Below are 13994 nucleotides of genomic sequence, written 5' to 3' on the forward strand. Positions count from 1 at the left end.
AGTGAATGCAGGACTCTGATAGAGCTGTGGGTTTTTGTTGATCTAGAAAAAGTTGCCAAGATTCTGGTGACTCAGAGACAGGTTCAGGGATGGGATGACCAGTTTTTGGAAGCCACCTCTCATAGGCCTAGGGCATCTGGGAGCAAAACCAGGAATGAGATGAATGGTTTAGAGTCCAAAAGACATAATTGAGGGAGTGGACACATCAGATATCCAAGGTGCCTGTGACCCAGAAGGGCTGGGACTTCAGAGGAACAGGTTTCCAAGGCCTAGGTGACTCAGATAGGGTTGGGCTCCAAGACCCAGGAAGGAAACTGCCAGATAAGAAATCAATCAGCCAGGTTCCTGCCCAGGTGGCCAACCACATGGCCAAAACCCTCTGACGGCTTGGCAGCCAGTTCCGTGTACAGTTTCCTAGGGAACCGGGGGCCACACAATCTGGAGCGCAACTTGGCGTGGAGCCTGGGACATTTTATGAGGGCCAGATGGCTGGACTCTGTGCATTGTCAGTGTTGTGGGATGGGCGACCGAGGGTCTTAGGGGCAGGCCTCAGCACTAGAGCCCGGAGAGTTGGAGAAAACTGCAAACTCATGCGGGGCAGGTAAGTGAGGATAGGAACAGGTGGGGAGTTAGAAGAGTGTGGAGCCAGAGCCCAGTGAGAGGTCCAGAACCAGGCGCCACCTGTCCTAAACGTCAAGAAATTAATTAAGTCAGGACTTGGAGCACGAGCTTCATCTTTCAGAAGCTGAGGCAGGAGGATCACTTGAGCCCGGGAGTCTGAGGCTAGCCCCGGGGATTACAGCAAGACCCCATCTCAAAGAAAAAAAAGTCTGTGGTAGCGGGTGGGAGGCAGCAGGAGAAAAGAAAATTAAAGAGAGAGAGAGAGACTAAGGGTGACCACACAATTGAAATCTGGATCAGTTGGGTGTAGTGGTTCACACCTGTAACCCCAGTGACTCAGGAGGCTGAAGCAGGAGAACTGCAAGTTTGAGACCAGCCTCAACAACTTAGGAAGACCCTGTCTCAAAATAATAAAAGGGCTGGGGACGTAGCTCAGTGATAAAGCACCCTGGGTTCCATCTCCAGTACTGTTTAAAAAAAAAAAAAAAATATATATATATATATATAATACTTGTTCCATATATATATATATGGAACAAGTATATTATTGGCTTCTTGAGAGCCAGAATCTGCTCTGTTCACACTGCCATACACACTCCCTGGAATGAGGGTCACACAGGTCAGGCTGAGCATCAGGCATCAGGAAGGTACTCGAAGGACTGGCCTCGATAGTGGAAGAATGGGCTCTTTCAGCACTGGGCAGTGGAGATAATTCCAGTGGGAGAACCGACTAGACATTTTTTAGCTTAGTAGGATTCATAAGTAAGTGAAGCATTGTTAAAAAAAATCATAAGAAATAAATATTTAAGCCAGCATGGTTCTAAGCAGAAGGTAATCTTGGCCAGTAGCTGGATCGTCATCCTAACCTAGCTCAACCTAATCCAGGTGTGAGTGGGGAGGCACCTGGTCAGGGTCACCCCACTGTTATGCAGACCTGGAGCCAGAAGGGGGCTTCCATGGGAAGCTGGGGACCAGGAAGGAATCTCTAGATCTGTCTTCTGCGAAGGCAGGAAATGACTAAAATGGAACCTAATCAACAGATATTTTCTGTCTTGATCTTACTCAGTGGATGCGTAGTTAAAGTAGTTCAGAGCACGCACGCTGGCAGTCTGAATTAGGCTGTTATATAATAGGAAGGGAAACTGTCATATGGAAAACGTTCAATGTTGGATTTTTTCCTCTGACGGCAGCAAGAACTAGGATGGAGGCCCGTAGGGGCAGGGGTTAGACAAGAGGAAAACCCTGCGCTGTTTACAGTCAGGAACCTGGGCACGTTCCTCGCAGGTTGCTGTAGCCACCAGCAGTGAGGACCTGGGGACTCAGAGGTTTCTGGTAGCTCCAGGAGGCAGCATTTACACAAATAAGATGGGGTCAGCTGGGTGCCTGTGGATGGTGGCAGGAAACAAGTTAGAGAATGGAGCAGAGTAACAGTTTAGAGGCAGGTGTGAGGGAACAGCCCAGAACCTGCCTAGGGCTCCTCGTTTTCTCTACGGTCATAGTGATTATGCTTCAGGGGTTTCAAGACTCCCCGTCCATCACCCTGGTTATCATCACCACCACCGTCATCACATTACTGTTTACTGATCGCTTTCCATATGTTCGATTACCTCACCTAATTCTCACAAAATGCTGTAAATCAGGAACCAGTTATTATCCCCAGAAGGGGAAACTGAGCCTCAGAAAGGTTAAGCGACTTGCCAGAGGTCATATCCTTAGAAAGTGGCAGAGCCAGACTGACTGTAGATCAAGGTGTGATGGACCCCAAACCGTCAGGTAGCCTGAGGTCAGGAGCAGACTGGGAAACAGACTCACTACGGCGTAGCCACGGGCATCTCCATGACTCGGATTCTTTGCAAAGTCGGGTGATGGTGATGAGAAACCAGCAGAAGGAAGTCCCGAGGAGAAAGAAGTATAAAGGGTAAGATTCCAGATATGGGGTTGCCTGATTTAGCAAAGAAGGTTCAGAATGCTCCGTTAAATTTGAATTTCAGGTAAATAATGGATAAATCCTGTAAATAATGTATATAATGGTAAATCCTGTTTTAGAATAAAAGTTTTGCATTATACTTATGCTGAACATTATTCATTATTTAGGTGAAATCCAAACTTAACAGAGTACCTTGTATTTTGTCCACGACCCTGTTGGCTCTCTTGGCAGGGCACTCTGCTGTCCTGTGGCCTGTCACCTTCCAGTCCGCCCTGCCTTCAGCCCGGCCTTCAGCCTTCCATTCCTGCAGCTGCGAGCCCCCAGGCCCTGCCCTGTCTTTCTCTTGGCCTCGGGGACCTTTTTCTCCTTCCAGCCTCCTCCTCCTGACTGACTGCCGTCCTCATGGTGTGCTCCTTCCCACAAGCGCTCTCAGAGTCTGCAGCATGTAGCGTAGCCTCTGATCACACAGTTTGGGCCATTGGATGTTCTTCCAGGTGAGTTCATCTGTCCCCCTTCAGTAGCCATTGGACCTTTGCAGCACGGACTGTGTCCTCTGTGGCGGCCTGAGAACGTGTAGGTTTTAATAAATGCCAGTGTATGAGCAGAAACGTCACCCTTGTCCTGATGGTAGCTGCTTAGGAAGGAGCGGCTCCATCTTCTCGTCCACAGGGATTGTGCTGTCAGAGGACACAGACGGGTCGGTGACTGTAGCTCACGCAGTTGGTGCTCCTTCCTCTGGCCCGCAGCCTGTTTCATTTTCCCGTGGAGGGGAGAGGTTTGGGGCCCAAACTTGTTTTTTTCTCACCCAAGGAAATAAGGCCCAGAGTGGAACCACAAAAGGAAATGACAGCCAGCACAGAGCTCCTGAGGGGCATCAGTGTACACCTTTATCACACCTCATCTCAGATGGTATTAGGTGCTGAGTGTCAAGGCCCACCTGGCTTCTTCCTCTTGTCCCCCAGCCAGGCTAAGTCCTTGGAGGGACACACTGGCCTCAAGCTCTTTCCTTCCCGCTCTTCTCTTTGGCAGGGTGTGGGCCCTAGCAGAGGTGTGACTTTCAGATGCCCCTGCCTGCCAAGCCACATTAGGGAGCCTCAGGGTCTCTGGAGAGCTTGTTTGATCACAGACCAGCCCTTCTCAGCCCAGGAAGTGGTGATTCAGTGGGTCTGGAGTGGGGCCTGGGGATTTGCATTTCTATCAAGTTCCCAGGTGATGCTGAGGCAGCTGGCCCAAGACCACACCCTGCACACTCACACAGGCAGTGAAGGTTCTGGCTCAGCAGGGGGTTGGAGACTGAGAGGCACCCTTTCCCTCAGCTCCAGATTACCGGCACTCCCGAAAGATGAGGAAAGTCAAGCCAGGATGCCACCCCTCTGCACCCCCATTTGTTATGCCAGCATTGTACGTCAGGGAGGACTTTAGATACGGTAGTGGATTGCAGGCCCGGTTGGTAATACTGTGCAGGGAGGCCCAGATTTCATCCTGAGCTTTCAGGGGCTAGGGCACTGGGTGCCACAGAGTTGCAAGGCAGGTCTTTCCTTTAATGTGCTTATCATCTAATGTGAAACCGAATGATTGATCATTTATTGTGTAACCATATACCTTTGACCTGGGCCCTTCAGCTCCCCTAGCTGCTGGGAGCTTTGGTAGCTGATGGCTCTTGGTTGGTCCTCCAGAAATCGCTTATTTTCCTCAAGGTCCACCCCATGCCCCAGGGCATCCTATGTGCAATGACTGGTCAGTGCTGGGGTATGGTCCCCTTGTCCTAAAGCAGCACGGTTCTAAAGGACCACTCCAGCGCCAGAGCTCTCTTTGGGGTTGGCTGAGGCTCTTCCCCCTGCCCAAGCCGCTTCCTTCCCAGACTGATCAGTGACTGATCCTGAGGCCTTTCCCAGCAGATGTCCTCCCAGCCAGTCTCTGGGGCACTCCTCTTTCCTCTGGGAACAGAGACACCTATTTGTCCCTAAATCTGGGGATGCTAGTGCAGATGGTCAGTGTTTCTGGAAGTTGGAGGAAGGTGCTGAGATCTGGCAGTGAGCCACTGGATCCCCACTGGGGGCCTGGGGCTTTGATCCAGCCTGGGCCAGGCGCCTCTCCTCCCCTCAGCTTGCCGCCCACTCACACTCCCGCCTTGCCTTATACTAACTAATTTCAGCCATGACCTCTGGCCCGCCCAATTCCAGTCACTTGAATAGATGCCATCCTCAAGAAGAGATTTTATTTTTTTATTTTTATTTTTTTGTGGTGCTAGGGATCGAACCCAGGGCGTTGTGCTTGCAAGGCAAGCACTAAGAAGAGATTTTATATGCATGTTTATAAAAGACTGTTGGGAAGGAAAATGGAATCATTGAATCTTGGTACTGGAACCCTGGTATGTCCTCCGAGAGTGTGTCCTCCTTTCCCATACAGCCCGGCTGCTCCTCTACCTCTAGACCTCTTCCTGGTTTGCAAGTCCCTCTGCCCAGTGAGGTCCTCCTGGGCACAGAGCCTGCCACACTGAAGGTATTACACAAATATTTTTTAAGCAAACAAATAAACGATGTTTGCTTCTGAAATAATCTAGCATGGGAAAGGCAAAATTTCATTCTTCCAAAATCCTTGAAGATGATAAAATGAAACAAAAAAGCAGAAATTTATGTTAGTGACAGCCCACAAGACTGATTAGACAAGTGGAAAAAGATGTTCTCTCTGAATCTGGGTTTGTTTTATTCTCAGCTCCTTTTCTGGAAACCAGGGCTCTCTGTGTCTTCTTGGCACAGCAGAGGACACTGGGTACAAGGAACATAAGGACTTCCTTTGTTTGATTATGAGGTCCACTTTCCTCCCAGTTCTTAGATTTTTTTTTTTTCTGATTCTCATTACATAGACAAAAACTGACAACGTAGAGTCCTTCAGCATCCTGTGGCTCCATTCACAGCAGTAGTACAAAATAGAAAGTCAGTTGACAGGGTATCCACCTTGGGCAGGGCTACCAAGCACTCTGCCTAGGCTGGGTACACCTTTATATTGACGATGCAAAACAGTCTAGGAGCAAGCGCTTTTTTATTTGGCACTGGGAATTGAACCCAGGGGTACTTGAACCACATCCCGAGCCCTTTTTATCTTGAGACAAGGTCTCACTAAGTTGCTTAGGGCCTTGCTAAATTGCTGAGACTGGCTTTGAACTTGCGATCCTCCTGCTTCAGCCTCTGGAGTTGCTGGAATTATAGACTGTGCCACTGTGCCCAGCAAACGCCTTTTAATATTTGTAAACATCAATTTTAGTTGTTTAAAGGGCATTTATGTGGCCAGGTGTGGTGGCTCATTCCTGTAATCCCAGCTAGTTGGGAGGCTGTGGCAGGAGGATTACAAGTTTTAGACCAGTTGGGCAACTTAGCAAGACCCTGTCTCAAATCAAATAAAAAGGGCTGGGAGGTAGCTCAGTGGTGGAGCACTTTCCCACCATGCAAGAGGCCCTAGATTCAATTCTTAGTGCTGCAAAGAATAAAATAAAAAGGGTATTTATGTGTATTTCCCATTTGATATTTCCCTTTTCCCCTAAGTTCTTTTTATTTCCCTTTTCCCCTCAGAAACATTTGTTTCATGATGTCTTCAATCTGTTCTTTTTTATCTCCAGTGCTGGGATGGAACCAAAGGCTTTGCACATGCTAGAAAAGGTCTCTACACTGAGCTGCACCCCAGCCCCAGTGTCTTCATCCTTGTGGAACAATTTACAACTCTAGACCTCACGATTTCTTTCTGTAAAACCAAACAATGTGAGGACATGTAAGGAGAAAGTTCTAGAAAATAAAATAAGAACAGCTAACACTTATTAACATTATTGAGATTTATCGGATACCAGAGACTTTCTAAACACACCTTACCTTGTTGACTTTTTTTTTTTTCTCATGCTGGGTTTCAAATTCAGGGTTGCGCATGTTCTAGACAAGTGCTCTACCATGGAGCTACATCCCCAGCCTGTCCTCACTGAACCTTCACAACAACTTCATTCATCAGGGACAGTGAAGGTTGGCCCCAACTTATAAGTGAGGTCAAGATCAAGGTCATGTTGGCATGAGGCATTGGGGCTAGGTCAAGATTAAGGTCATGTTGGCTTGAGGCATTGGGGCTGGGGTGCCACCCTGGTCTGTAACACTCCCAGTGTGTGCACTTAGATACTAGAGCATCCTGTCTGCTCTCCATGACTGAGATAAGAAAGAAGGGAACGGGGCTGGGGAGATAGCTCAGTTGGTAGAGTGCTTGCCTTGCAAGCACAAGGCCCTGGGTTCGATCCCCAGCACCGCAAAAAAAAAAAAAAAAAAAAAAAAAAAAGAAGGGAAAATAGGGAGCCTGGCTTTAGCTCTGTCAGTGTGAACTGAGATCTCCTTATTTGCGTAGAAGAGTTTCTCCTCATTTGGCTGAGACAGCTTGACTGTGTCCAACCCCAGGGTCACTGGTGTTCAATGTAGAAAAAGAAGGATATGGTATTTTCTCTCTTTCTCTCTCCCTTCCCCTTCCCTGTATTTTGTTGCTGGATATTTTTAGACTTTTCACTGATTCTCATCAAAGAAACATTTCTGCTTGGCGAACACTTGACCTTCCTTTATTTCCCTATCTTTCCCTGCTGCTCAGAGACAACCACCAAAAGGAATAGAGAGTTCAGAAGTCAATGGCAGGAATCAAAGGGCACCAGCTTGGTCACATAAGCAGTGGTTGAAGGTCAGACATTGAAAACTGAAAGGATGATGAAAACCTCTGCTTGTGTGACTCAATTCACTGGATCCCTGTCCCTGTGGGACAAGGTCCAAACGTTTCAGATCCAGCATGGACAGAGCTGCCAACATGCTTGGCTTAGGTGAAAGCATCGTGGGGAGGCATGGCTTTCCAGAAGATTTTGCATCTCAGAGACCTATTGTATTTATATATTCCATTCACTTTCCAACCAATATTTGTGATCTGCCTTCTGTGAGCTGGGAATAAGGGGAGGGAGTGAAAGAGGTTTTACCCATGACACTGAGGAACTTTAAGGATGCCCCTTTCTCCACCGGGGTATATTGGAGCATCATCTCAGGATGGCTGGACCCCTTCAAACCCTCAGGTCTTCTTCCCTCTTTCCGCAGCCCTTTCAAACTAGCCTCACTTGACATGCAACAAGATATTCTATCTTCTTCTCTGTCGAGAGAGGCTTTGCGTCCTACCAACTTAGGGCAACCCATACCCAGAAGCAATCAGTTTGAGGCACATATGTAGGCTTCAGTTGTTCAAATTCCTTAAGAGATCTCTCAAGGAAGGGTTTTCTTAGGAAGCAGCTCCCTCCATCTACTAAGCAGCTATTTGTTTTCCACTTGAGCATAAAGAGGATTCTCTGAGAATTCTTATATGTGGTCCCAGACTCATTAGCACCAATTCACTGGTATTCATTTGAAAGTGTTTAGTGAGTAATAGTGATGATAAATATATATTCATAAATGTACTCATAAAGAGAGAAATGGCGTATAAAAAAAGTGGAAGGCCATATGTGAACAGGTTTTTTAACTTTGTATTTCTGTGTAGTTAAAAAGTTTTCTGGCTGGGTGTGGCTTATAATCCCAGTGGATCGGGAGGCTGAGGCAGGAGGATTGCAAGTTCGAGGCCAGCCTTAGCAATTTAGCAAGCTCCTGTCTCAAAATAAAAAGAAGTCTGGGGATGTAACCCAGTGGTAAAGTGGCCCTGGGTTCAATCCCCAGTACCAAAAATAAAGAGGTTTTCTGTGATAAGCAATTTAAAAATTGGGAAATAAAAATGCTATTTTATAATATTGACCACTTAGATCAACAATCCTCTCCATAGCTTAATGTAAAGATGTACTACTGTTTCTAACCATTATTAAAGATGCTGGGACCAGTTTTTCCCTTCCACCTAAAACAATTTAAAACTAGACCAAATACATGCAAGAACTGTTTTCAGACATTGTAGAGCAGGCAATGCTGAAAGAATGGAAAAATGCGGAGCAGTATGCAACTCCCCCAGGTTACTACCTGGAGAGAGTTTCCAGTCTGTAGTGCAGGGAGGGGGAAACCAAATGAAGCCCAGGAGGCAGACTTAAGGGTGTGAAAGCAGAATTTAGAGTTTGGAGACTCAAGGTGGCTAGAATCTGCAGGACAGAGTCATGGAGAGGAGAAAGCTTCACACATACATACATGTGTACTTGGAGCTGGAGGGGGAACAGAGATGGAGACACAGAAAGAGACAGAGACAGAGATCTGAAGATCTGTAGAGTTCTCCCCATGAGTCTTCATGTGAATTCTGATCAGTGCTTGAATATGAGGAAATAATAAGAGGCTGGGAAAGTTGCCCTTGAAAAGAACAAGAGGAACAACCACCTAAGCTCACACGGAGTTGGGAATAGTTTCTGATTTTACCAAGCAGAGTGGAAATACGGACCACTGAACGATCATACCTCAGAAAGGCATTATCTCAGTGCTGGGGTCAAAATAACTCTAGACTAACAGGTGTTCTGATCACTAAATAAAACTTAACAGCCTGATACAGTGGGGGCACACCTATAATCCCTCAGGAGTCTGAGGCAGGAGGATTGTGAGTTCAAAGTCAGACTCAGCAAAAGCAAGATGCTAAGCAACCCAGTGAGGCCCAGTCTCTAAATAAAATATAAAATAGAATTGAGAATATAGTTCAGTGGTCTAGTGCCCCTGAGTTCAATTCCTGGTACCCCCACAACCAAATGAAAAAGAAAAAAAAAAAACTTAAAAGCAAACCTTTGAAAGGATTAGACTATTTCTAAGTAATTTAACTGCATCTCAGGGCAAAACATAAAAATATTTAAAGAAACGCAAAATTTCCAATATTTGATAATGCAAAAGTAACAATGTCTAGCATCCAAACAAAAATTACCAGGCAGGCAGAAAACAGGAAAATATGACTCATAATGAGAAGAAAAAGTTATGCATTAGATACAGACCCAGAATTAATATAGATGATAAAATAATAGAGAAGGATATTAAAATAGGTATTATAAATGTACTCCATGTATTCAAAAAGGTGAAAAAATCCATGAGCATGATTAAAAATAGACACAGGAGCTATAAAAATAAACCAAATTAAACTTTCAAAGATGAAAATACTCATGAAAAATTATGAAGCAAAAAATAATCCACAAAACTAGGTACAAGATGAGAAGCACCAGGAAAGAAACCCGACTATTTCTTCCTGCTAATGAAATTAAATAGGGCTTTATGGAGAAGGTAGCATTTGAGTTTGGCCTTAATGGATTTCAACCAACAGAGAAGAGTGGGCATTTTATATGGTCAGACTCACCTGGGCAAAACAGAGAAGCAGGGGAAAACCTGAGCAGGCCAACTTGACTGGTGGATCAAGAGGTTCCTTTATGGGAACTGTGGGAGAACAAGTTAAAAAATAATGCTAGCTACCTTTTATTGAGCAACGGCAAAATGTCAGGCATTGCTCTATTTTCTATACACCAACTTATCTATTAGTTATTATGTTACATACAAATATAATTTATGATATGAGTTGCTATTTGGCCCCATTTGTCAGATAAGGAAACTGAGACTCAGGTTAGATAATTTGCTAAAAAATGCATGAGTGGAAAGGGGCAGCATGGCTCTAGAGTCCAAGTCCAAGCTCATAGGCACTGTAGTCTACTACCCGTGCTGCTGTTTGTTCTTGTTTGTTGGTTTGTCATAGCTGTTGGGAGATTCTGTTGCTGGGGAGCTAAGGAAGTAAATTGATTCAGGAAGGATGAGAACCCACCGAGTGTCATGAGCAGGGCAGAGCAGACCAGTTGGGTGCTGTGGGAAGATACCTCAAGCTGAATGGGAGGAACAAGAGGTTAAAACTTGGGAGATAATTCTGTGGTGGGAATTGTAAGAATCCGGGCATGTGGTAGGAAGGGCCAGAGGTAGAGGGGTAGCAGGGTACCAGTGGGGGCAGATGATGGATAAACAGTGTAAAGAAAGAATTCATAGAGCCGGTCAAGACTATTACATATTTGATGAGCCCGAGGATTGTGGGTGGGTGCTGTTGACTCGGCCTACCTAAAAGTCAGAAAAGATGGAAGGCCAAAGTCTGCATGACTAGAAGACAGATGCAGGCAGCAGGAATCAGGAAGTGGCCCTGGTGAGAGCAAAATGAAGACATGGAGGATGGTGGGAGGAGCTAGGGGGACTGAGGAAGAAGTTCTGGGCACTGGTAATGGAACTGGGAGGCTGGGCGATTTGGGCATCTGCAGTACCAAGTGGAGGGTGAAGGGCACTCAGGGGAGTCGGTGGAAGGCGGGGGTAGGCAGTGTTTGAAGGGTGGAAAGAGGGATCAGTGAAGACAAGGCAAAAAGGGAAAGGGCTTTGCAGTTGTTGGTGGGTATGATTACAAGAAAATCCAGGGGTGCCACAAAGAACTCTTCAAGAGGGTGGGTCTTCATCACTGTCCAGGGCCGCCGAGAGTGAGGAGAATGAGCTGGGGCAACAGCTCCTTATTTATAGCAACCAGGAGGCCATTGGCGCCGTTCTGGGGACTATTCTGGTGGAGTTCTGCGAACCGAATGCCAGGGATTGGAGAGCGATGGAGGCACTGGAGTTCCTTGTGCGGGTCAGGTGGGTTCCTTCAGGACTGACAGGTTCAGGGACAGCTTCTCGCTTTTGCTTTCATTGTCATTTTCTCCAGGGCAAACCTTAATTGGGGCTATTTCTGCCATCAGACACTGCTGGACAATGCACAAGGAAACCTGAGCTTGTAGGAACAAAGAGCAAGGAGATAAAAGATGCACAAACAAGACGGGGGAGCGCAGGGAGCTGTGAGCTCACGGGTGGAGGGCTGGGCGGCTTCTGGAGATGGCAGAGAGGCGGCCAATCTGGAGGAGGAGGGAGCTAAGAGAGCGAGGAGGCGTGGCCTCCATCTGTCCTGCGGGTTGCCAGGGTCTCCAGGAAGCCGTTCCCACCCTTTGTCCCGGGCTGTCGGGCCTGTTCCCTGAGGACTGTTGATGGAGTCCTAACCACTGCTCCCTGGACTTTTGGCTGTGCTCTGCCTGAATGAATACCATCGCCCATTCAGCACAGCCTGTCCAACACGTGATGTTTGTTGTCCTCGTGAAAGAGGGCAATATCCAGCCCCGAGGTATCCCGGCCTTCAAGAAAAGCTCAGGTTTGGGCGTGGAAGGAAGTCCTCATTGCAAAATGTTCCTTGGGACATGGAACTTAAACTTTTGTCACTGAGTTTGCTCCTAATTTTCCGGAATGACTCAAGTGTTTGCTTCAGACAATGACAGAGTGTATCTTGCTTGAATCATTGGATTTCTGTTATTTTTGTAAGATGTGGGTGGGCAATATGACTCAGTATTTTCCCAAAAGATGTGAAAATTATATTGCCTATTTTGGATCATTTCATGTTGAGATCTGGAACATTTTTCTTGAATTTCAAATCTTGGAGCTTGGGAATTTTTTGTTTTTGTTTTGTCTTTCAATCATGTCAGATCTTTTCCTGATAAAATTTTAAAGGAAAATTACTTAGCAATAGTTCTAAATTATGAAGTGGATTTTTGAATGGTAATTTATTCCCACATTGTTAAAATAAAAGATTTCTGAAGCTAGTGGTGTAGTTGCTATCTCAGTCGTGAAAAAAAAATCAGAGAATGTGGGGCAAGATACAGACTTGAAGTCATCCAATTCAAAACTTGGTCTGGTGTGTGAATATCCCCAGGCTAGCTTTCCAGCTTTGGCTTGATGACTGAGTTTTCTTTGAGCACGTCAGGTTTTGGAGAACTCTTTCACTATAAGGCAAAGCTACTCTGGGCCTTCACACTGAACTAAAACTGGTCCCACTGCAGCTTATACACCTGGACTCCAGTGCTGATCCTTATTCTATATGAATTTATATAGAACCATTTCATAACAGAATGATAGGTTTGTCTTTTTTTCTTTTCTTTTCTTTTTTGTACCAGGGCAATCCCTGGTACAAAATCCCTGGTACTCAAGGGCACATAAACACTGACCCACACCTGCAGACCTTTTTTGTGTTTTATTTAGAGACAATGTCTCACCAAGTTGCTTAGGGCCTCACTAAGTTGCTGAGGCTGTCTTTGAACTTGCGATCCTCCTGCCTTAGTCTCCCAAGCTGCTGGGATTACAGGCCTGCGCCACAGCACCCAGCCAGAATGATAGATTTTGGAATACTGTTGTGTTTTCCTTCTTGATAAATCAGGAAGATTCTTCCCCAGCAGCATTTTGTTTTGTTTAGTTGCTTTACTATTAATGCTAGGGCCAGGGACTTAGGCAGAACATCTCTGGGAAGAATGAGGACCCCTAAAAAAAAGAAAGAGAAGCCACAGAGAAGAATGGAGGGTAATGCAAAGCCCTAGCCATGTAGGTGTAGAGAGCTGCCCAAGTGAACAGGGAGAAGCATGTCAAATGCCAGTGTTCTCCCATCCCACTGTCTCCCCACCCCCAGAGTCAGCCCCTGGTAGGAGCCACTGAGAGGCTGTGGCAATATCCAGAGGGTTCTGCAACACAGGCAGATGTATCATGAAGCTCATGAAGCTCAGGTTTCAGAGTGCCTCTCTTGCTGGGGCATCTTCCAATGTTCTAGGAGGGGCCTCAGCGATGTTAACATTATCTCATTTAAAATTTTTTCAAAAGTTTTTTTGCGGTGCTGGGGATTGAACCCAGGGCCTTGTGCTTCACAGGCAAGTACTCTATGAACTGAGCTATATCTCCAGTCCACTTTAAAAGATCTAAAAACCTTTTTTAAAAAAATTGTTCTAATTGGTTCAAAAGATATTTTAACTGCCATGGGGTAAAACTACTCTCTCTTGCCACTCTGACTTCCTCTCCACCACATGTAGCCTCTTGCTGAGGGATACAGGAGTGGCCCAAGACATTGTTGCATTGGGCTGAGGAAATTTGAGTTGGGATCTCATTTTGTTTGGGTTTTGTGATATAGTTCTACAGGTTGTGGTGAGATCTGTATGCAGTTATGTTTTGGCTAGCTGTCCCAGAGTAGGAAGGGCTACCAGTGTTTACTGGAATACTGACAGTATTCTAGTAAATATTCAACAACTGGATTGCTAGTGTTTGTTTGCCAATTTCCAGATATTTCCACCATGGCCTTCTGCAAACTGTCAATGTAACAGTGCCGATATGGAGTTGAGGAGGAAGGATACCATTCTGTAGTGTTTCCACCATATCTACAATAGATGTAAATAACTTTAAGAGCAAAGTAAAATATAGTGCAATAATTGGGAAGTGATGAGCTTTGAGTATTTGTCGTCTTTGTCTTTAGTATTATTATAAATTGATAATTAAAAATCAAAAATTTTAAAATTAAATTATATAAATTTATAATTAAATAAATAATACTAAAAACAAACAGTTTAACAGATGACTCTCAAAATTCCCAATGAGCGGACCATTGACTCTCAAGAGCTAGGAGCAGCCACCAGGACCCCACTGTAGCCCAG

The 13994-nt window shown here is 45.7% G+C and overlaps 1 long non-coding RNA gene across 1 annotated transcript; it reads left to right on the forward strand.

The window, feature by feature from the left end:
- The first annotated feature begins 408 nt into the window (after positions 1 to 408).
- LOC306667493 lies at positions 409 to 6609 on the forward strand. The gene is made up of 3 exons (XR_013765567.1): positions 409 to 601; positions 2922 to 3042; positions 6165 to 6609. It is a non-coding gene; the product is annotated as an uncharacterized lncRNA (long non-coding RNA).
- Positions 6610 to 13994: the final 7385 nt, after the last annotated feature.

Source organism: Sciurus vulgaris (genome assembly GCF_902686455.1).
Source record: "Sciurus vulgaris genome assembly, chromosome: 8".
NCBI lineage: Eukaryota > Metazoa > Chordata > Mammalia > Rodentia > Sciuridae > Sciurus > Sciurus vulgaris.